The following is a 25,961-nucleotide window of genomic DNA, read 5'->3' as shown; positions in this document are numbered from 1 at the left end:
AACCATGATCGGTTGATGTCTAATGAAAGTATCCGGGTTAAATTAGTCACACATTTTAATGAAGTGTGATAATGTTTCAGACGCTATGGTCACAAATATCGTGCGATCAGATACCTGGTCTCCTGTTGGTTCAGACCATATATTCGAACCTCCTCTTGTTCCACGTGGACTCTGGGATATAAAGATTTTCTCCAGTCAAGATGAAGGTATTGTAAAAGTCCAAACTGAAGCTGAATTGCAAGCCTGTCCTAGAGATCAGAGCAGTTCCTTAAGGAGAGATCTGCAGTTCTGAAATCATAATGCCTCACGATTTGTCCTGGAACATGCCTGCAGACCATTAGTGCTGACCTCACTTTCGTCTATTAATGTTAAAGATAAATCAGAGATGACTCTTCATCTTGTTTTATAGTTAACTACTCTACATGCAGCTTGATTCTTCATCAAACTATATGAAGAAATGATGAATTTTCATACAAACTTGGAATAACGACAGTGAAATGACTTATGATAGAATATCTGATGTGGAGTGAAATAAATTGTCTGGCAATCATTAGTCACTTCTTTGAAGCTTATGGTTTTATCTTAAGGGTTTCTTAAAACATTCCATAGAATTTTCATAAAGGAATTAATGGTAATAATGAAAGATTATTATTCATATATTGATGAAATATGATAATGTTCCTGTTTGACTGTAAGAAACATTCCACTGCTGGGACTACTGTGGAAGATTCTCGGCCTCAGTCTGTGCATGAACGATAGTCTCACACACCTCCCACAGTTGCTGCTGACACCATATATCACTCACGAGGAACATCAGTCACTCCAGCACAGACACCTTCCACCTCCCACCACACTGCTCCTAACATCATACTTGATGTTTGATGGATAGATAAGAACATCATGACGCAAGATGCAGTTCACCAGCAGAACCACGACCAACGAAGGATCAGAGGAAGTCTGGAGAGGAACGTGAGAAGACAAACCATCAGTGGAGAGTGAAGTCATCGTAGTCTTGATCATGGGATGTGTTCTCCTCCTATGGTCATTTATATATATTCAGTTCTGGAAGTTTTCCCGGATACGGTGTGACAGAGCTGAAGGTTATTTTACCGTCATGCGGTCTGATTAACTGATTCAGATGTCTTTATAACGGTGTCAGGGCGTCAGGAGGGTCCGTACTACTAGTTCACTCTATGAACTAACCCTCAAGTCTAGTTTAGTCTAGGTTGACCAGGTTGCAAACCGTTAGGGTTCCCAGGGTTGCCAGTGTCTGCTTTCAACGACGAGTCGAACAAGAAAACTTCCCATCGCCGATGTCCAGCAGTCAGGACACTGTGTAGTTCTCTCACGTCCGTCAGGTAGTTACAAAGCAACTTAAGTAATGACTTCATACAAAGGATCAATCCTCGCATTACTCGACAGATGCATTGAGCAATGACGTCTTTTGAACCTACCAATCAGAGCGTTTTCTAGCAATGACGTAGTGTACGTTAACCATTCATGGCATTCCATGGTGATATGGCTAAATCCCAAAGACATAGTGACATGGAAGTACTGGCGAAAGTCAGTGTTGCATCTGTTGATGATATTCAGTCACTAATTTGCACACGTTCAGGGATGGAAAAGTCAAGCTGACGTGGATAGATGAAACAAAAGCTTTCGAAGTCAGAATAGCTGGAGGCGATGACCATTAACTCCGCGGCAGATCTGCCCTCACCTTCTCTCTCTCTCTCTCTCTCTCTCTCTCTCTCTCTCTCTCTCTCTCTCTCTCTCTCTCTCCTCAAGTACTATATATATATATATATATATATATATATATATATATATATATATATATATATATATATATATATATATATATATATATATATATATATATATATATATTATCCCTGGGGATAGGAGATTAAGAATACTTCCCACGTATTCCCTGCGTGTCGTAGAAGGCGACTAAAAGGGGAGGGAGCGGGGGGCTGGAAATCCTCCCCTCTGGTTTTTTTTTTTCAATTTTCCAAAAGAAAGAACACAGGGGGCCAGGTGAGGATATTCCAAAAAAGGCCCAGTCCTCTGTCCTTAACGCTACCTCGCTAACGCGGGAAATGGCGAATAGTTTAAAAGAAAGATATGTATATATATATATATATATATATATATATATATATATATATATATATATATATATATATATATATATATATATATATATATATATATATATATATATATATATATACACTGGATTTTTCCACTGATTGCTTCCAGATAAGAACTACATACTAATGATAAGTTTATTGCTTTCTTCAGGAGCAAAGACTCCATAAGAATGTGTTGGTTGTCTTCCAGAAAACCTTGAGAAAACTTGCTCGGTAATCGGGGATCTCCCCTTGGTTTTCCACAGACCTCACAACTGGGATGAAATGTCTGAAACATTACGACTCCATAGATGTATTGGTCATCCTACTTAGGAACCAACAGATTCCAAAGTTTTATAAAGTCGTACACTGTAATAACTCCACAATTAGTACGTGTCACTTTGTACATATAAACACTTGAATAAGGTCGAGTGTGAGAGCGATGCCTCTCTCGTGAAAAACAAGATTGGTGCTTCGAGGCGGGTTATTCCCTGGAAAGTCCAAGCCAAGTCACTCGCAACACACCAACCCAAAGATTGCCAGAACATACACCACTCCTTACACACAGCGGTCGTCCGTTCACGTCCGTATCAATGCACATATAATAAGCTTCATAACTACAACTAAAGAGAAACTGAGGCGGTTGCAAAAACAAAGATGCCTTATGATAAGACTTGCAAAATTGAAATTGCACCAGGAACCATTAAGATTACTTCATCGCTGACTCTCAGCTGTCCAGTTGCGCACTTTAAAACAGTGATGACCTGCTGAGACCACAAGCGAGACGTTTTAAACGAGACTCGCAGGACGAACGGTCGTAACCAGTCTACCAATAGTGACGTACCATGAGAGCAGGCAAGAATCTCGTGGACGTTCGCCTGCGGAGACTTGCATTACCCTGAGCCGTAGGTCATCATGATGAAACATGGTTAGGTTGTGGAAATTAAAATCCATGCATTAAATCACGCCCCTTGCAGTTTCGAAACATTTTTCTTTTCATCATGAAAAGACGTGTTACTTGCGGAAATCTTAATAAGACTGCTTGAAACGTTCCCCAGGTGGGAGGAGGCGCTTGGGTACACCATCAGGTAAACTTGTAAGAAAAACTTCGATCAGATTGTGAAGAAGTTCGGTCAGACTAACCTGGTATAAACCCTGGAAAATCCAGACTCATCCAGCTCGAGGACCAACCCAGCCACACGCAGGTAACTGGGAGGGTTAGATGCGGTAGTGGTGTGGATGGTGGGTTCAGCGGCTGAACCTGAAGCTGCATCATTATAGTCGTCATCCAAACCAGTAGAAAAACTGTCACGAACGTTTACTGTATCGTTCATCTTTTGTTCCCAATTTGTAACCGATGCTCTCATCTGGTTCCACCTACCTCGTACCCTGAATTTTTAGCGGCCACAAAAAGCGATGTGGAAGTGCGGAATCATGAAGATTCATCGTGTCTTCTTCCTGACATTCGACCGTACAACTCCTGCAGAATAATTAAGAAGTTATTTTCTGCAATGAATAAATCACGATCATCATGCGAGACATTGTTGCTTCATCACTATGTTTAATAGATGAATGTAGTGAGTGTGTGATTACAGCTTTGGTTATTTTGTTATACATCATCATCACAGTTTGTCAGGTATTGTTCACCACTATAATTCATTCTGTCTCTTTGAATCACATTATCATGACTCATGCCTTTATTAGGCTTTGATATTTACATATCATCATCAGAAAAAGTTTAATCAAAATTCTATTTAGAGATCTGAGAAACCATTTCCACTTCGCCTCATGAAGATATCACGTGACGTATCTAAGTGGTTTATCATTATCTCCAAATAGTGTGATTACTGATTGGAATGGCGATAACAACATCATTTATCGTCGGGTGATTTTGCCATCTGACGTCCCTCTCCGTCTCCTTATGTAGCATCCTCTGCTCACACGCTCTCTGTGAACTCCACGCCGCGCTCCTGCTAACAAGTTTTTTGTTAGTTGAGACGGTACGGACAGCCGAGGCCCTAATCAAGGCCATCCCATTAATGCTATATATATATATATATATATATATATATATATATATATATATATATATATATATATATATATATGTATATATATTCTTTTTTTTTTATCATACTTTGTCGCTGTCTCCCGCGTTAACGAGGTAGCGCAAGGAAACAGGCGAAAGAATGGACTAATGATACTCTCTTACCCCAACTCTCATTTGCCCTAATTTCCAACCCTTGCACGTTCCTCCTGAGCCAGGTACCCATCATATCGATCAACCCCTTGGGGTGGATAAACAGCTGGGTTGACTGTGAACCAACTGCCGCAAACAGGATTCACCCATGCGCTCGAGCATGGGTGGCCCTTGAATGTGTCATGGTCAGGAACACTAATTGATACACGACTGATAACCTTTCAGTATAAATGCATACCATTCTTCTTTAAGTTCTCTTCCTGTTAAGTGGTACAGTAATTTTCTCTTCCAGTTAAGTGGTACAGTAATATGGATAACTAGATGTGTTTTCATCCCTCCAAATAAACATGTACTTTGAGGTGGTAAGATGACGTATACATGACAAAGCTGCATGTGTAACGCTAGTGCCTTTGTTCATGTGACATCCGTATTTTTTTTCTTTTTTCGTGAATACGTACAGATAATGTCGTCACATATCTATGTGTGTGTGTGTGTGTGTGTGTGTGTGTTATTTACTACATTCTTGTATCTGGTTAAGTAGTAAGGTTAGTTTACTCCTGCATGTTCTTGGACAGTATGAGAGCGAGTCTTTGTACATCCAGTAGAGGAATTGGATGTCTCGTCTACAATTCTCTACACATTCTCTTCAGTCCAGTCATCAGCCATGAATCTGGCCCTTTGTGAGCCACTCGTCATCCTTGTGTAACTCCTTCACGAGATCTATTCTTAAGCGTTCGGAAGGTGTGAAAATAGGTGATATCTCTCTCCATTCAGCCATCAACAAAGGAGATATAGTGTTTAGGCCTTGCATATTCGCTGGAAAATTGGTCTTGAGATATGATGACAGACGTTAGGGTTAGAATTCTTCGTTCCCCACTAAGAATATGGGTCAAACTGAGATTTAGTGGTTAGGCCGTTACTCTCACTGCTGAAAGACCCAGGGCCTGTCGCATGGGTGCGGCATGCATAGACCTGAGAGCAATAGTCACTAGAATCCCAAACCAGCTATTCCTCTTCACGAGGTAGGTCACAGCTTACGACCGGTGGAAGACTATGGTTACTAGGTATCAGGAGAGAAGTTAACAATATTCTGTGCGGCTTAAAAAAAATCACTATCACCTCCAGTGACATTTTCGCCCGTCATAGACCTGCAGTAAGTCGATGGCATAAACATGAAACAAATCTGGTCAACTGGTGTAGCAAGTGAAGACCTCTCGACTGTGCAACACAAGCAGATAATGTGAACCTTCCTCTCCGTGAGGTAAGCGACGCCACCGCTCCTGCTACCTTGGTAGTTGTGGTACCGCGGCAGGTGGAGGACCTTGAGCAGTACCCACTTCCGACAGACTTGTAGGTTAAGTTAAAACCACAACTGTCTTGTTATGTTTTCATTGTATCTCATGCGCTAGTGTCTCCCTTGCTTTATGATCTCTCTCATATCTGTTAACTCGCTTGTGTCTCTTACAAATATCTCGCAAGAGATGCAGAAAGGTATTTTTCTTTGTCATGTACTTGTGAACACATTTGAGTTCTGCGTAAACGTGATACTGTTTTGATTTGAACTCCTTATGATGTTCTCTTATTTCCTAAAGGTGTATATCATTCAAGATATTAGATTTTATGACCTGTGTTTATAACTCCACAAAGTATACATGATGAATTTCGTTCATGTTATGATATAAATGCAGTTAAACAATTAAGTTGATTATATATTTCAAGACGGTTTTCTCTTTCTCCGCAGGTAAGCGCCCAGTGGTTTGTGCGAGACCATTCAAGGTACCACAAGGTATCACAAGGTAACACAAGTAAGAAACCTCCACAAAAGGTTAGATTCGCTAAATGGACCAACAGACCTTGTCAGACAGTAGTGGAAAGCCTCTGGATTGCATGTGTAGAAGTCACTTCACTGTTACTGACTTCTCTCGATTGCGTGTGAGAAATCCTTTTGGTTGTACGTGAGAACTTGTCTTGATTTTGAGTGAAAAATGTTTAGATTTGAACGTGAGAAATAATTTCAGCTGTTCTTGAGAAATGCTTCTTGTCTTAATTAAACGTGAGAGATGATTCGTCAGTAATAGAAACTGAAACTTTTTGAAAAGTGTATAACAAAAATTAGCCCAATTCTTTTAAAATGTTACTTATTTTTTCTGAAAAGACGTTCAGACAACAGAGGGAATTCGCAACTGAAAGTTCCATTCTTGTTTCTAGCGTCATTTGTACCTCATTTTCATCAGTGTGATAATCTTTCGTTGATATTCAGGGAAACTACACGAATGAAGAACCTGAATCATTTTTGCTGTGTTCAGACCAACATCTGCTGGGCACTGAAGGTGGAAAGTTTCTCATAGAAGACAAGAAAAGGTCTGACGGACAGGTCAGACGTGGTGTTAGAGACAATGGCTGTGATGGTGATAGTGGTGGTGGTGGTGACGGTGTTGGTGGAAGTGGCGGTGGTGATGCAACAAGTGTGGCATGTCAGTCACACTAAGTGACACGGATGCCGTGAGAGCCCTTGGCTGCCAGTAGTTTCCCTCCTCTCGTCATGTGATAATTAAACAATTATGTTGACAGGAAACGATATCAAGTTGTCATATGGTGTCGTCATCTCAACGCACCACAGCAACAGCTCGGCGCTCCTGTTAACTGGATGTGTCAGTGCTTTTATTTCGTATGAGAAAATTACTTCATGGTATTACGTAGGGCGTAATTAGTGCAAGTTATATCGAAACCTTTGTAGAAACAGGGAAGATGGAGGGCGTGCCTAGAGCCTGTACCGCCAGGGAAGGAGAGCACTAGAGGGAGACTTGGACACCATCACTAACACTCGTCTTTGTGAGGAGTTTAGAGGTTCTCTCATGACGTCATGCGTGAAAAATTACGATTTCACGAGAAGTCACGGGTTACTGACCACCTAGGTCATGTGTTGCAGGTCAAGAACCTTTGTGTTACGGGTCAGGAGGTCATCTGGTGGTCACGAATCAGTACCTGTAGATGACGATATGGCAAAAAAAGGAATACGATGAAAAATAGGCAGCATGTTGCTTTACATGTGAGGTTCAGCGTCAGTGATTGAGCAACTCAATCAAAGCATCTCATATAATGGATGAGGTACATTACGTTACATGACATGCTGAACTAGATTCATCTTGGCACATTGCACATTGATTGTAGCTCATTAAGGCATAAAAGTAATGCGGAACCTATACTGAGCAATATGGCACATATGACTCTTATATCTAGGCATATGACTTACTCAACGAATGAAGTTAGGTCATGCAACATACTTGACATACTCAAGAGAGAACTGATGTAGTGAGAGAGATACATTCACACAGAGAACACTTTGGACGAATTACGGCGATTGTTATGACACAATGAGTAAGCCTCAATAGATCATATAGCATTACGGCCAGTCGCCATGAAGGCTTATGAGAAACACAAACGATTCCTGTCATGACGTAGTAACTAAACGAGTATGCTTCGAAACTAGCTTCAAACCTTGGTCGCATATTACATGTTTGTCTCAAGACCCAAACTTTTCCTTCTTCTTGGAACCTTGCCTTGTTGCAGACCGCTGTAGCCCGTCGAGCTATCGCCTCATTGTCCTCACTTCTGCCGTCTCTAAAGCTTTAGAAACTTTCCTTAGCTTTCTCTTTCTTAAACACTTAGAATCCCATTCCATTCTGTCTAATCAGCAGTATAAAGTTCACAGCGGTAGGTCTACTGACGATCTATGTGATAGGTCTACTGGCTATCTGTGTGAATCACCTCTAGTCATCTTCTGTCAGGGAAGTTGTGTAATCTTCTGCTTAGCTCTCGACGTCTTCAAATTATCTGACAGGCTGTGGCATATGTAGTTTCTTACTAAACTCACTTCCTAATACGTTCATTTCGATTTCCCAGTGAATATATTCCTTTCCTTTAAGTCCCAGGCGTCTTTCTATACCTTGCTGCCCCTTAAGAGATTCTACTTTACAATTTCAGTTTTTCGTTTATCTTATATTCTGATCATCGCTTCAGTCTGATTTGACTCTCCATAAAATGGAATAGCTTGGGGAAACAAAAATTTGAACCAACTGTCTTTCTAAGAAATCAAAGTTGCCTCCTGGTCTTGATAATTCCGAGAAATGGTACTTTTCAAAGAATTTTGGCTGAACTTGGAGCATGTGGTAAAAAACGTAAACACAGTAGCAACTCCATACTTTGCATTGGAGTCGCAACAACTGTGTCACAGTCTCCAGTATTGCACATGATATTATGTACCTCTGGATGGCACTTCATCGCGTACCACAGAGATCTCATACAGTCTGTGCATATGTTTAGTGTCTACGTAAAAGATAAAAGACCTCTCTTTACTTCCACAAAATCTTCAACGCTTCCTGTCCCCATCCCACATGAGGGTGACAAAGGGCATAGGTTGCTGGATGTTGCGAGTTAATTACAAGCCTAATCAAAAGTCCATTGAAATATGTGTACATACATAAGTTCAGCCTTGAATATACATCTATATGTATATGTATATATATCACATGAACATACATAAGACTATATGCGTCTGTATGCCAATATCCACATTTTCACGAAAACATAACATTGCAAAAGGAAACTAGAAGCAAGCCACACCCTGGGAGTCGTACCTCTCTCTAGACCACAAAGACCAGACCGCTGGGCGAGGGTCCCACCCCATGAGAGAGAAGGGTACGTCTGGCAGGTTGGTGGGTGGATACAGAGCTCTTGTTGTGTAGCATGTATACTGTATGCCATGCATACTGTATGACACGTATACTGTATCGCATGTATATTGTATGACATATATACTGTATGACATATATACTGCATGACATGTATATGATGTTATATATGCTGTATGACATGTACATTCTATGGCATGTGTAGTGTTGTATGTGGTACGACATGTATAATGTATATATCTAGTGGCTGTATGAGAGACTCGCGTCATTTGATGATGCACTGTTTATAACACAGTCATATTTAAAGGTCGCTATGAAGACTGACTATTAATTGGGCAACGCTGGACTGTGAAGACATCGCTTCCTGTGGTCTTTTTGCGTCACTCGTCATGTTTACCTGCACTTAACGACCAGTCAAGATCCGCTCTGAATATTGTAGGGACCCTCATCAAGATTCTTTTTATAGAAATGAGTGTTTAACGAAGCAGTTCCCACGATCATCATGAGGAAGATGCTCTCTGGTTCTAGAATCACAATGACAGTCTGTTCTCCATCTTGTAGGAAACCTTTCCCGGGGATTTACCTCTCTCATGACGTCATATATGGGAAGACTCGTAGGGATTTCCGGGGTTTAGGTACGAACATTTTCCCGAGGGATTGTAGGGTAAGGGTAATTCAAACAAGTTAGTTTTCATAACATTAGAGGACTACTTCAATCTTATATATAAACAACATAACGTCAAGTAACAGCCTCTAGTGAGATGTAGATCTCCGTGCAGTGCAGCCACTTGCTGTGGAGTTGTACGACAAATCCTGTCAGACGAATGGCAGCACGCGTTCCTCTCGACCGGTCTGCGACTGTACTGCCAGACTTACGAAAATAAATTGACGTCTGTGAGCTTGTCATCTGAACTACCCTCAGCAACACCCATTCATATCTTCCTCAGTGCTAAGCGATACGCTAAAAGAAATTTGACTGTCAACTGACCGTTCAGATGTTTATTTACACACACACTTACGCAGACACAGACACAGACAGACAGACAGACGGACACACACACACACACACACACACACACACACACACACACACACACACACACACACACACACACACGCGAATGACACAGTACCCGTGCGAGGGTGGCGCAGATATCTATCGGGATCTTATGGTTTGGTTGGGGTGGGTGGTATACGACTTGTATCTTCTCAAGTAAGAAGAGTTAAAAGTGTTTCATTCGCCCTTGATGCATTAGGATGAGTCATCCCTCATTTAGCAAAGTATTCCATCATACTCGTAGCACTGAAGGCTTGTAGAAGGACACCAGCATTCTAGTCAAATACCATTTGATTTATTGAAATATCTAGACAGATATATTTATGATCATCTGTAAACTTACAATCTTTTTTCATTTCACTAGTGAAGTTCAGTGGTATTATCACAGCAACCTATGTCTTAGTTATTCACCAACAGCACTCTCTACACCTCATCCCAGGAGGAGTAGGGACCCACATATACGGTCACGGCTTCGTCTATAACTTCATCATATTTTCCCTCTTGAGTCATTCTGTTGTCATCAATCATTTCTACTCGACCGAGTCACACTGCCACATACACATACCGACACAAAGTCGCGCAACCACAAATCAAACAGGAAGGACACGTGCTGGCTCGATCGGGCCATACAACTATGTACTAAACCTCAGTAGCATCGTTTAACCATGACCTAAACAAGTACACACAAGTGCTCATGCGCCGCACTGTAACATAAGCCAGTCCTCTCGGTCATCGTTTTCTCTTAGCATGTAACGTTCCAAGATGAGTTGTGCACACTCCGGTCGTTGCTATACTTTTATTTACATCTTTCGATGTCCATATGCAAGTGATGCCACAAACCGATTACTGTTGGTGTAATTTTACTTTTACTTCAGAAGATGAAGGATTATTGTTTACGAGATACCACACAGGACATTCTTACAATTATCTTGTCTTTCCTTCGCACTTTAGATTCAAGGTGTATCTCGAATGCGACAGATGGCAAACGTCATTTGATGAAAGTTGTTGTCGAGTTCAGAGGATTTTTTTTTTCTATCGTCTCTCAGCACATATGCACTTAAGGAACTTTCACACGAGCAATTTCTTAACAATATATTTCTTTTGTACTAAGCTTAGCATATGGTACATAGTGCTCATTTATTACTTGCAAAAATTATTATCATCATATTCATCCAGCAGTCTAGCATATGGCCAACAGATGTCGATCTGCAACTTGTATCGTGTATCTCCATCATGCACGAACAGACATCAGTTCAGTAATCATTTCAGTCAACAAGTGATCCATCTATACTAATAAAGCATAATCCAAATCAACTTCACAGGATACATCTAGATCCAAAATGTCTTCTCTCTCGAGTCAGATTGTTGCATGATATAAGAAACGCTTACATACGTGAACGTGCAATTCGAGTTTTGCAAAGTCAGAATCATTGTGAAAAACAGACCAAATATTTTATAGAAGGAGAGAGACCTAGAGATCTGCTCGAGCAAATCTAGCGGAGTGAGACCTTCACTTCGAGCGATTACTTACATGATGTGTCAGACAACTGTTTATTTACGTTATAATGAACCAGGGTACGAAAGAATATATTGCAGTTTGATAATTACATAGATAATCTGCCATACATTTGCTAAGTTTACCGCCAGAAAGGTAACGGCTTGTCACAGTGACGCCAACATCAACATGTTGTCCAGCCACCTTACGAGGGACTATAGAGAGTCTTGTGTCGTAGACTTGCCTATAGGTACAGTGCTTCGCGATCTCTTTTTTGACATGAACAGCTGTCCAGGTGGATGGCTGATTGTCAGCGTTACAGCCAAGTTAATGATGTGTCCTGTACCGATCAACTGCACCATACGATGGATAACTATCTTGTCATTAGATACCTTTAGCACAAGAATTTAAGGTCTCATGTAAATCTACCCAGCACTCCACCCTAGTAAGTTTCCTTTCGGTGTCATCAACATATGAAGAAATGAAATGATTACTACATATCACCAGTACCTAAAAGTGAGGTTGTACCATTATATTCCAACAGTAGCGGAAGATAATGCTTTAACCTCTAAAGAAAAGATATGGACAGCTTTGAGCAATGAGTATACTGATAAACTGTTTGACGTAATCATCTGATGTAACGCCATGTGAAGGGTCAAGAAAGTTAACTGCAAGCTGCTGTTGCTAAGATAGGGTCATAGTGACTCGGTCACAGCATCATGAATGTCGGAACCAAGTATAATAATAACCTGTGATGTAATCATTTACAACTGCCCCCATGAGACATCTGGACTGTAAGACAGTCAAAATTAGTTTTCCTTCAAGATAAGACATCAGTTCGATTGATAGGCAGACGTCCACACCCGAAAGGCATGAAGTTACGTCTGTTAAGGTTCCCATGGCTATACATGGCAGTCTGTAACTGGCTGTTGAGTTTTGGCTCAGGTGCGCAGGTAAATCAAGACGAGTCTTATGAGTCAGGAATTTCCTGACTTTCCGAGTGGCACCCGTATAGGATCTCCCGCGTCACGACTTAACGCAGACACGGTCCGTTGACAGCTGAGGTAGCGATCGCTTTTTGTGAGTGATACTCGGTCCACTTCCTCCTGGTGGTAAAAGAGAGGAATCACTTTTAACCACTTAGGACAGGATATAGTTTCATGAGAGAAGCTTACATATGTGTAACACTTTCTCCTTGGACTACTTCGCGAACGCAGGAAACGGTGATCAATTGCTGGGGAAAAATATAAAAGCATTAATAGCAAGAAATTCCGTTAATATTCACTGGCCTGCGGAACCCATGGCCAAACGATGAGGTGGTGCCAGAGATCAAGTGGCAGTGCTCTCCCACGAAACAGTGTGGCACAGCACCTTATAGACTCCATCATACATGTATAACCATACACAAAAATACACAGATAGACACATACGCCAATACGGAAGAGATATTAAGCACATATAACTATGCACGTACCGCCATAAAGGGACCAACATACACCACATCGCCAAACATTCAGCACTGTAGTTACCCCACAATACACCAACTATCATACAAGCATCGTATGTGATCAAACGTATATTACACCACTAGACAGAGTGTACTGTACTTATACGATCATATATACATACAGAAGTATACTACTCAACAATGCATACACATCACCAAACATAACACCATACACAAAGCACTACACACAGAACTATATACAGTGTCTCACATCATCGTAAACAGTGGCGCGCGCGCACACACACACACACACACACACACACACACACACACACACACATGACGCCACATAAAGCATTCAGTGATCATCCGGTTTATAACCCCTCACAGCAGCGTACCCACAAATTTCTCCCTCATCGCCTTGAGGCGCAACGACGAAACTGTGGTCATGATCATCAAAGCTGAGCTCTCTCTAGCAGCCAGGAGACAGTCCTGTTTGAACATCTGTTAAAAGCCTTCCTAATGGCTTGAGTAAACACAAATTGTAGAGACTTTCTTGCTGACGACAAGAATGTTGTCTGTCTGCTATTATTTTTGAGAAGAAACAGACGTCGGAGTCTATATATTTTCCCATCACTGTCAGGAGGTAGAAACTGTGCTAGGAACATCAGGCAATGCTGATGACAGCAGATGGATGGTTCTGCCCGACAGGTTTATAAAAAAAAAGATTCGCTCGACTTCAAAGAAAGTAAAACATCTGACTAGTCAAATTTCTGTTACCTTCTCTCCTCATAACCTTGACAATATATTGGTACCACAAAGTGACACCGACTGCGGGTAAGCGGCTGGCAACAATCAGATCTGTGGTGGCAGAGCTTCCCTCACCATGCATGTTGGTTAGCAATGTCTGTTTGTCTGTCTGCTGTTCTGCTCGTTTAATTATTTTCAGAGGAAGAATATTAAATGAAAGAAATAATCATATGTAAAGAAAGAATCAACACATACATACATACATATAAACACGCATAAAAATGCAGTTTGTTTAATATAAACGTTTCAAAGCTTTCGTCTGACAGTAGGTTCAAGCGCTCTCTCATGCAGATGACCTGCAATTGCTAATTGGCGGACATCAGAAGCCGGTAGAGGCTCAGAATGTTCCGTCACTTATAAATTCAGAGTGCTACAGAGAATGGCTGAAGATTACAGCTTATAAGATTAAAGTTATGGTCATTAGAACATTTACCTCAAAGGCTTTGCTCACCTGCAAAGGTTAGGAACTTAAGTGGATCACTCAACTCTGTCAAGTAAGGATGCAGAGCTAGAACCACCCCAGATGTGAGAGCAGTTCTCCATACAAACATGGATCAGTCCTTTGTATAAACGAAGCAACTGTTCAGAAGAAACGAAATTTCGACATCTTAACAGGACACCCAGTTCCTTAGCAGCAGACTAAGTTATTTCCGTCATGTGAAGTTTCCAAGATAGTGTGGTTATTGTAGCAATACTATGTTAGGTGACTCAAGAGGTGGAATTACAGAACCATCAAAGGAGTTAGGAAAATTGTGAGGAATTTTCGATGCAGAAGCTGGGTCTTGGAGACATTAAGCTTGACCAGATTTCTTCTCCCGCACAAAGATATAATGACCAAATCTGAGTTTATTGAGGAAGTTGTGCCGATACGAGATGCAGACCGAGCGAAAGAAGGAGCATTCGAACTGAAGGATGTGGAGGAATGCAGTGTTGAGTCGTCGGCGTATAAATACATTTGGATGTTTGTGAAAGAAAGGAAATCGTTAATAAAAAGGAGGAAAAAAGTAGGAGACATAACAGAAACGTGAGGGACACCGCTGTTAATGGAGAGAGGGGAAGAGACTGATCCATTAACAACCACGAAGATAGATCAGTCTGAGAAGAAGCTAGATATGAGGGAGCAAAGTGAGGGAGGGAAAACAAAAGAAGGGAGCTCAGAGATGATACCCCGATGCCAACTACTGTCAAAAAGTTTTGGATATATCAAGCGCAACTACTTAGAATTACCCAAAATCTTTCAGGGATGATGACCAGACATTAGCAAATTAGGGCATGATATTACGAGTGGTTCTTGCCTTACGGAAGCCATACTGGTGATCAGAGAGAAGACTGTGAGATTCAAGTTGCCTGAGGATGTACGGATGTGGTTCCGTTGAAGTCTGTGAGAGTTATGCTGGTTATCAGAGACTGTATGATACCTGTTCTATTATTCAGAAGGAACTTGTTGCCATTCAAGAAGTATAACTAACATAGGAAGTCGCAAGGTCCCAGCAGACAAGGTAAAGCTGTGGACGTTTACAAAATACCTGGCGAATATCTAAGAAAAAATTAGTACGTGTCCTACAAGCCTCAGTCCCTCAAGTCCTTTTTGAAAGTTTCCTAGTGCTTCCCCGAAGTGGAGACCAGCGCCCATAAAAATTCCCGCCTCTCACATGAGGGTAAAAGCTCTTTACTTTCTTTAGAATATCGATCTTTTCTTTCAGAATGTAATGAATTATTTTCTAATTATGTTTACTGAAAAAAGTTGTTTATGTTCCTTTGTGGGCAACGAATCTTATGGAAAGTTTAGTAATACAAACACAGAGTGCGGTCCTATAGAGACACAGTTTCATTGTTGATTTTTGAACCAAAGGATCTGCGTCTCTTCCTGACAACCAGCTTTTTTCTTCACTTTATATGACGAAAGTCCTCCTCGAGGGTGATGATAATGGTCCATTGATTGCAAAAAAGATATATATGATCAGACGTTTCCGAAGAAGTGGTCATGGGTGAAGGATTACGTACATCAAGTTAATTCTGAGTTTACTGATGTGTATCATAATGACCGGAAGATCACTTGTATCTGTGTATATCTGCCTTTGTGTGAGTGTGTCGTCAGGTGTGCTTGCTTACCCAGTATGACTCTATTTGTAAATGTTTAAGAAAAATGTCAGATATTACGTTACTATTAATTAGATATTTTAGTTATTATGTTTTGCTTTTGATTCTCGATACAAGTAGTGCCTAAGTTCTTATATATAAGCTTTCTGTCATTAGCAGTCTGCATTATGACATACGATAGCAGAGAAAATACATATTGTGCTAGAAAATCTCGCCAGCCACTTCTTCAACGTCAAATAGCCAGTCTTTAGATAGTCTAGTTACTCCCACAAACAAGAAAGTTTAGAACATGTAAAAGTTGTTTAGTGCTGCCAGGAAAACCCATTCCCACACCGACTCTCACATGAGGTTTCTGTGCTGCTGCGGGGAAGTGAAAGAAACATCGTCAACATTAGGAAGATTCAGATGCGCGTTAGGACGTCATTTCTTGTTTATGTCTTGAATATACAAATGTGTTCCTCCTTTAATATTTTACTTTTCAAAGCGTCATGTTTTATCTTTAGCCTTCCACTATGTCTTGCTCAATATTGTCTTCCGTTTGGTTTCTTCTATCTTACGGATTTTCAAAAGCTGATATTCTCTGCTGTTCTCTTCCATAGGATTGGGACTGATCCCACCACTTTCTTTTATGATAAATTTGTTATTCGTCCATATGTTGTGGAAATCTGTTTTGTGTCTCCCACGCTGTCTTATAAAAAAATTTCAGCATATTACATCTTGAAAAATGGCGTTCAAAAGATATTCATTTAAGGTAAGTGAGTTTACTTAACTTAGAGCATGTGAACAAGAACTACCTTGAGTAACCTTGCAAATGTTTGTGTCTCTGATAACAGACAATGTTCTATTAAGCAGCAAGGCAATCATCGTTGGTGAGTCCTGATGACGTCGATGATGAACAGTTCCCTTTACTCCATGACGTCACTGCTTGGCCTGATATACGTATGTGAGATCATTTTCTACCAAATGTCGAGTGACAGAATCTTTGCTATGAAAGGCGTGAATTTGTAATGTTTCTTGCCTTTACATACATTAACCTTGTTCCATATTTTTGAGCCTCAAAATAGGATAACTGTATATTCTTCACGACCTTTCCATATACATAGACACCAGCAACCATTTCATATTTCCACCCTACGCTCATCTTGATAACTGTTCTTCATACATGTACTTATCAACACTTGCTCTCTATACATAGCAAACAAGCTCTAAATGTCATGAACACCTGTACATGTGTGCATCCTTATCTACTATGGACGGATTATCCACTGTGTGTGAATCATTGTCCATGAATGTATGTGCGCTGCCATGTGTAGTCTTGTGAGCACGTGTGGGTGATTAAATACACCATCTTCTGTTGCTGTAGATATCTACACGGCAGCTCAGTCTTAACACACGAGGAGGCAGAGTGGGAAAGATGAAACAGAGTCCTAGCCATCTGTAAACTTGGGTTGCATGCGTGGGTGTGACGCACATTCTCAACACTTGATGAGCATATGTGTCAGTTAACTCCATTACCAGCCCAGCACTGTGAAATCATTCGACCTGCTGGAAGCATCACCAACCGATATACAGAGCTTACATATTTTTCATCATCGACACTTTGTATCAATTTTGGTAACGAACCCCGTTCAATCACCAACCTGACAACGAGGTTCAGTCAGCCAGAACCCTAACAACGAACCACAGGCAGATAGTGCCCTAACATCAAGCCGCGGACAGATAGCGTCTATGCGACGAACTCACTGTCAACTCTGCAAGTAAAAGCACGATGAAAGGCTCGGACACCCTCCGGCCGCCGATCACCTTGACCCAACACTGAAGGGAACAGATACTGACCTCGCTACAGCCTGAGACATCTTGCCAGCACACTTCACCATCAGAGGATGAGAGTGTAAGGCCAAGAGTCGACATCCGGGAGAGAGGAATTAGATGACCAAAACCAAAGGAATTCTTACGTGACAGAGTATTTCAGCACATTTACTTGAACTGCACCTTGAAGGATTGTGTAAACCAAGGCTTTAGGAATACTCTTGACAAACTGAGAAGACATTTGTAAGTTACTAAATGTAGCTAGTTAATGACGGGAATAATTGTATTACATCTTTAATGGTTACGCTCTCTCTCTCTCTCTCTCTCTCTCTCTCTCTCTCTCTCTCTCTCTCTCTCTCTCTCTCTCTCTCTCTCTCTCTCTCTCTCTCTCTCTCTCTCTCTCTCTCTCTCTCTCTCTCACGTGAGCAGCTGGAATCTAGTCCACAAACCTGCAGTCTCTCCTCCTCATACCTAACATTTGACAACACGTGACTCACACCACGTCGTAGCTATATACTTCCCTGCCGTGATCTAACACAAAAAAATCTTCAGAAAAAAAAAAGAACAAACTTCACCGAGCAAGTAGATAGTTATCGTAATAACACATGACAACTTCGACATGCAAGTAGATAGTAATCTTATAAGATTTAGGCTCGCTTATAGTTATAATAACTTTCGTTGTATTTTTTGTAACATTTTGGTTGTAAAACTCAGTCATCAGACCAATACGTAACAAGCTGCTGGTGCAAACACGAAAAGATGTCAGTGTGCTGTTCTTACATTTCTCAAATACGGTGGTAAAATGTGACTGAAAAATGTACACAAGTATCTTGTGAAGTGATGGCAACATTTTGTTTTTCATGAATGTTGTTTGTTTCAGTCAACTACTCCTTATCTGGACACAGTTCACAGACAGAAAATTTTCTTGAATATGTTTCACATCTGTCGTCATAGCACAGCAATACTATAGAATACATTTATACCAAAGAATTGTGTTGGTAAGGTGAAAGAAAACATTTACCTCTGTAGCTTAGAAATCTGGAGCGATCATTCCCGTGTCATGAAGTGAACGTTGTCATAAATGACAGGCATTTTCAGATGACGTATGAGCATCACTGCCACGAGAACCAGAGAAATATCATTGTTGGAATAGAGAGTCATTCCAATATCAGGTGGGAATGTGAATGATGATGTTATAGATACGAAATATATGCAGTGAAAACATTACATTGGAACCTGAAGGCTTTAAGATGAAAAATTAAAACCTTCAGGAAAAATATATATCTATAATGTGCAAATTATGACGTCAATACTAAAATCTGAAATCTGATGAAGAAGCACAGATTTAAACGTTCCAAAAATCATGATTTCACGATAGGTAGCAGAAATCAGCAAAATAATCGTAAAATCAATATTGGAGATTTCAACGCTTAAATAGATAATAATCCTAATAAAGTGAGAGGAAACTTCAACAAAACAGTAAATAGTAATCTTATATAAATCTGAACTGTCGCTTATAGGTATAATTACACTGGCTTTAATGCTTTTAGAATTTCTATCTATATCATAAAACTCAGAATTAAGAGTTATAAGTAGTGAACTATAGAAAATAAGAAAATGCGACATTTATCGTTAACTCTAACAAAAATTCTTTTATTAGAACATGTAGTGGTTATCTCACAATAGCTTTTGAAAACGATAAATGAAACTAGAGACAACACCTCATGCATCAAAACTGCCATTAGAAATAGTTATATCATTTCTAAATAGCCATAGTTTAGAAGCATAAGTGGTCGGTGAATCTGAAGATGAAATCCGTTACTATACACGGGCGTTCATTCTAACGAAACATATCTATATACAAGCTGTATCATTAGCATGAGAGGCTTACCTGTGTAACATAATACCATGAGAGATCTTTCTATGGCATTCAACAAAGCGAGATCACCAGGAACTGGGCCTTCCTGACGGAGATCCCGCTCGAGGAAGCTCGACCAGATGACGAGTCTGTGCTCTGGTGAACCCAGGGAGATCCCCGGGCCTGGCCACACACAAGCAAAAAAACTCAAACCTGGTTAGGATCCCGTCCCTGCTTACCTCCGCCCACCCCTCCACCCCCGCCGTTACCTCTCTCTCTCTCTCTCTCTCTCTCTCTCTCTCTCTCTCTCTCTCTCTCTCTCTCTCTCTCTCTCTCTCTCTCTCTCTCTCTCTCTCTCTCTCTCTCTCTCTCTCTCTCTCTCTCTCTCTCTCTCTCTCTCTCTCTCTCTCTCTCTCATGCCTCAACTCCCTCCTGGACCATCCAACCTTTCCTTCACCCGAGCCCTTCCCATTCTTGGTATTCTCAGCGCCCCCTACCGCCCTTCACTCACCCTCCTGCCGTATGGTTCCTCCTCCCACTACCTTAACGAGAGGAAGAATGTTGCCCACTCTGTAATTTTAAGAGTATAAACAATAATGTCTATTTCCGAAAAAATCTTCCAGCTAACTCATGTATTCAAATATTGTCAATATCAAATAAGTAATTATCATATAAGGCAATGACTAACATTACTGGAAAAGATAATGGTCGTGAGTGTAGATAATGTACTTTGTGCCATTAAGCGGCGATAAAAGTAGATACAGTTATAATGGAATTAGTGCGGTCGGTAGGTAGTGTTGTTAGCAGAAGGACTAGTATTCGTGGTACTGAAATCAGCAGTTATATTATGAACAGTAGTTGTATCAGTAATTACATTAGCCATATCATTATCATCATTACTGATATAAATATCAATATTGTTATTACAATTATTGTTATCATCAATGTTATCATTATTATTATTACTATTATCATTACCATTATTATTATCATTACTGATATATCTATCAATATCGTTATTACAATTATTATCATCAATGTTATTATCATCATTCTTGTTATCATCATTATCATTAGTATTATCATTATCATTATTATTATTATCATCATTATCATTACTATTATTATCATTATTATTAATACTATCATTATCATCATTATTATCATTATCATTACTGAATCTACCACTGTAACTGAAACTAATTATTGTCTTGATAATAGTTTTTGCTGTTGTTCTTAAAACGGTAACAGTGGAGCTAACCAGATCGTAGAAGCATCAGCAGCAACAGCTACAGTAATTGTCGTAGCGACAATAGGAGCAATAGTTGTAGTAACAACAGTGGCGATGGAAGCAACAGCAGAGGTAATATCAAAAACCGTAGCAATAGTACCAGCAGATTATGTGGTCAGTTAATTACTAGCGCGATGTTTCGTCTCAGCGACATCAAGATCATCAGAAGTAAGAGTCAATAATAACAAAGTTGCAGTACATGTGTATATCTGTTGCTTTTGTTATAAGGATAACTTGACCTGGGCTAAGTCCATCGCTTCAAGGTCAAATGACTTAATTGTTACCAAGTCACGGTACTTCACTGTTGCCAGGTCATTGTACTAATGGCTACTTGATAATGGTACTGATTGATTACCAGGTTACGGTACTCTTAACAGGTCAAGGTACTTCACAGTTATCAGGTCATTCTATTTCATTGTTACCAGGTCATGGTACTTCAGTGGTTACCGGGTCACGGTACCTCGGTGGTTACCAGGTTATGGTATTTATTGGTTACCAGGTCACGCGACTGCAGCGTTAACAAGTCATGGTATTGCAGTGTTACCAGGTCACGGTCTGCGACTTCTCTGAGGGTTACAGGGAAGTTCTTGGTACTCGCTGGATGATTATCACATTCTTGTGGCGTGAGACACTAGTGTCCCAAAAGAGATCCACAAGTTCCGGTAATTTTGTAAATTAAACACTAGGAAAATTCCTTATGCCCGTGCATATTGGTGTGTGTGTGTGTGTGGTGTGTGTATGTGAGTGTGTGTATAATAGTTCAAGACTGACATGATGACTAGAGATGCGTGAGAGTATCTGGCAACTTTCAACAGCGAGGTAGCAAGTGTTCTTTTATGTTGTCCTTATCCTAGGCAACACGCACTTTACTGTTGACGTCACACTTACCTCACTATGCTCAGTACGTCATCAACAAGTCACTACCTACCCTGACCGGCGGTGGGCGGCGCCTATAGTCAACCCACCAGACGCAGTACTGGGATTTCCCAGCTAAGTCTGAGCGGGGTTGACCTCGGTAACATATGATCGGGCTGGGACAGTTGTGTGCCTCGCGCCCAGCCGCCAGCACCTCTTCCACGCGCCTCCTGCCGCCTAAGGCACGCTGCTTGCTCCGTCGCTCCCTTCTAGGTGGATGCAAGTTCAGTGGGGCCAATATTCTGGTGACTGACATAAACATCTAGTATTGATAACTGTCAATTCGAGGCGCTCGAGATACGAGGCTGCGACACAGTACTTCGTTCTAGTCAGAGACAAATGATAGAAACAACCTTATACTAGTCAAAAGACACAGAGTGCCAGTCCTGCGCAGGAAATGTCGTATGTCTCAACCTAAGCAGCCAGAGCCAGCGACAAACCCGTTACCACCGCTGTGCTGAAGGCTACCACAACTTGACTGTGGAAGGCATCACTCCGTGAAGGTAAGGTCTTTGTTGTGCAGTATTACGCTAGGGCGTTTCATTCTATAGAACAGAGGGCCCTCCCAGGGCAGAGCTCTCGAACTATTCAACGTTTGAAGAATTAATCCTTGTCTTTAGGGCTGAAATTTGTTTTTGAGAAGTTCGATGTCTAGTTGACATAGCTCTCTGGAAATTGTTCTTGAAAGGCCTAGAGCATTCGTTCTTCACTTGCTGTATTATTGTTGATTTCCAATCAAAATTTCCTCCAAGGTGTGCTAACAAGTCTCTAGGCGTTGGAGGTAATCTGTCACTTAAACCTCTTAACCTTGTTAGCATATTTTGATCCACTGCTGAGAACACCTGGCAGGACACATTATCATCGAATCTGATTTGAGTTCAGCCGTGAAGTTGGTGCACTGAGCCTGTAAACTTGTCAGCCTCTCAATCTCCTAAAGATATTAATCAGAATACTAATTAAAAGCTCAGTGAGACTTGCAAGAGACTGAGGTATAAATAATCCTGAGGAAAAGAAATGAGAACTATCTACGAAACTTACCGTCCGACAGATTTATCTGTGTGGGAAGATAAATCATGGATCATGGGGCAATCGAATCAAGGATTTATTTGACGAATGGTTGGAGGGTTCATATGACAGTAGTCAAAGTTCAACCACTAGAAGCGGAAGGTCAAGCTACAGAGGTCAGCAGATCAGTTTAGACGGTCGGAGTATCTAAGTCATCCAAGAAACAGGTAATTCTCGCTGGTGAGGTTTTCACGATCCACTTCCATTAAGAATGACAACCACACCTTGTTGCAGCGGTTGCTAGGGGCACAGAGGACACGGGCTGACTGGACGGGTGCCATTAAAGATTTCTTCCTGGTACACTTTGAACCGAAATCATTTCACATTTTGATCATAAATGTGAACAGTTATGTACCACAAACCTGATGAGACACTTGCTCAGCTGCACACAGCAAGTTTATCGTGCGATTTTTACAATTCCTTTCTTCATCCAGAAACTTTTTACTCCTCTTTTGTAGTATCGGGAATGATGATGGTCGTTTACAGTGGCATCTGTACATTAATTCAGACAATGTTTTGTCATTATAAATTTGTCTTTGTTATCATTCGTGTAATATCTGCGCTCCAAAATACTTTTACATTTGCAGCAGCTCTAGAACCAATATTTTGTTGTGTTATTGAATGTCCTAACAGTGATGATGTATGTTGATATACAGAGTTTTCTAATATGCGAGGGAATATCTATGTACACACACACACACACACACACACATATATATATATATATATATATATATATATATATATATATATATATATATATATATATATATATATATATATATATATATATATATATATATATATATATATATATATATATATATATATATGTGTGTGTGTGTGTGTGTGTAAGGATCACTTTCAACCTCTGGTCAAGCCTGACACACGACACAGGTTTGAACTCACCCACAGAGACAATGTAACGACCACCTCTCAAAGCAGTCGCAGCAGCGTTGGCTCACGGAAGGGAAACATTCTCGTCTGAAACCCTTTTGTGGAGAAGATTGAGTAAAAGAGAATTAGTGATGAAGTCGAAGTGTATGAGACAGAATGCTCAGTTTAGATAGAAATAAAAGGGTAAATGATGAAAAATGTTAAAACTAACATAGTGTCAGATAGATTATTCAGATTTCAAAGGTTTCTTTTGTTTGACGGCAGCTGTTCATCGTGCTATTTTAATTTCATGTTTCCTGTATGCTACCCTTTTGTTATTGCAAGCAAGAAACCGTCTTATATTAATTTTTTCGACAATATGAATTATGAAGAGTTGTCCTCCTTAAGTATCTCCTTACAAACTCCAGTAAATACAACTAAAAGACAAGCGTAAGCTACTAACTACAAGAGTAAATCAGTTCAGTCAAGTCTGAAATAGTAAACCGTGCAGAACCCAAGTGTTGGTGTTCTTACAAGGAGGTCAATGACAGGGCTCCTACGCAGGATCACCTGTTAACACATGAAAGACCAACACTGCTGCTGCTACCTATTCTGATGATGACGATAACGTCTTGGGGAGTGAGGTGTTCAGGAGACACACTAGGCGATTACCGATGCATTGTCGAGCCAGACAGGTGTCTTCTTTTTCCAAACCTTGCAAAACTAAGTTTCTCGGGATGTCTTTTGTGTGTCTCTCCAGACCAGTGCCCCGTAGTCACCGCAAAGGTGAGGGTTAGTGTCGACCATGTGGTGCTGCTGGTGAAGAGATATCATCATATGGTATGTCTGTATGTATGGATATCGTGTGTCCACGTTTGAAATGTGTTTTTTAAATGTTAGTTATGTTTTAAGGCTACGATAACGGAACCGAGAGTTTCCATTTATCGTGTTGACATGGCAAGGATGGCTGAGCCATTGATGACTGAGTCTTTGGTTGTAAATGGCAGAGAATAACATTCACTCGGCGGGTTCACATGCCGAGGAAGCCAACTGTTGCTCAGCGGATGGCGCCACTAACTGAGAGCATGGCGATTGATCCAAGGGTCTGGAAGTGAGGCTGTAGATAACAAATGTGTCGGAGGAGGACGCAATAGGGAAGGGAGTGAAGCTGAATGTGGTTAACTGTGAAGACGAAAGTCCGGACGATATTGTTCACAAAAATCTGTAGTACTTGAAGGAACGCGGGACTTACCACTTATTTCTTGGGCTTTCTGCAGTTTCTGTAATTATCAAAAATGATAAAGAGTTGATATCCTTTTCTAAGAGCTTTCTTATCATGATCACTTTATCAATCTATTACTGACAGTAAAACATGAGATTGATAGAGTTTGAAACATACAGAAAAAGATACAGGCAAGAAAAAAATATTGGTCACGTGCGTGATCCGCAAACCGATACCTCATAACCTTCAAACTGTGACCGACATAAATCAGTGTCATGCATTGGTCAGAATACAGAGCCAGTACCGAGTCCTCTGTCACGAACTAATTCAACCTTCATTGCATTTTTTGATTACTAACCAAACGTACGCGGATACCAGTTTCAAGAGTTCTCCGCGGATCTCTTTTGACAGCTTCTTATGACTATGCCTCTCTCTCTCTCTCTCTCTCTCTCTCTCTCTCTCTCTCTCTCTCTCTCTCTCTCTCTCTCTCTCTCTCTCTCTCTCTCTCTCTCTCTCTCTCTCTCTCTCTCTCCAAGAAGCGACAGTACTCGTGTAGAAATTTTCAATTGAAAAGAATATATATCACACATGAGTAGGAACAAATACTATGATGAATTAGCGATTCTGAAAAGATTATGAGATCAGTAAGTATCGATGTATCCGGCTGGAAGAGTATGAGGCGTCCCCATGTACTTGTGTTCAGCTCTAAACAAGAATGGCTTTTTTTTACGTCATGTTCTCCACGCGGCTGGCAGGGGGCACAGAGTACTTACTGCCGGAGGTGCGTCAGCAGCGTGAGGCCACTGTGGAATGTCTATTTACATAGTTTTTGAGACGCTATCCGCATTCATTGTATGGTAATCTCAAGGGAAAAATTACATATATATATATATATATATATATATATATATATATATATATATATATATATATATATATATATATATATATATATATATATATATATATATATATATAACTTGATCATCTCTT

At 40.5% G+C, this 25,961-nt stretch overlaps 1 protein-coding gene across 5 annotated transcripts in view; it reads left to right on the top strand.

Annotated features, from left to right (window-relative positions):
* LOC139755309 (dual oxidase maturation factor 1-like) overlaps positions 1 to 25,961 on the top strand; it is an 84,980-nt gene that overhangs the window by 20,394 nt on the left and 38,625 nt on the right. For 2 of the 5 annotated variants that reach the window (XM_071673434.1, XM_071673430.1), the window contains exon 1: positions 21,917 to 22,308. The exons of 2 other annotated variants lie outside the window; for them this stretch is intronic. The gene's annotated coding sequence lies outside the window, so the exon portion shown is untranslated. Of the gene's footprint in view, positions 1 to 5,546; positions 5,683 to 21,916; positions 22,309 to 25,961 lie in introns of those variants that run through there. One more of the 5 variants, XM_071673433.1, reaches the window with a different exon arrangement.

This window comes from Panulirus ornatus, chromosome 19 (genome assembly GCF_036320965.1).
Source record: "Panulirus ornatus isolate Po-2019 chromosome 19, ASM3632096v1, whole genome shotgun sequence".
In the NCBI taxonomy this organism is placed as follows: domain Eukaryota; kingdom Metazoa; phylum Arthropoda; class Malacostraca; order Decapoda; family Palinuridae; genus Panulirus; species Panulirus ornatus.
Note: the sequence above shows the minus strand (reverse complement) of the source record. Positions and strands in the feature narration are given on the sequence as shown.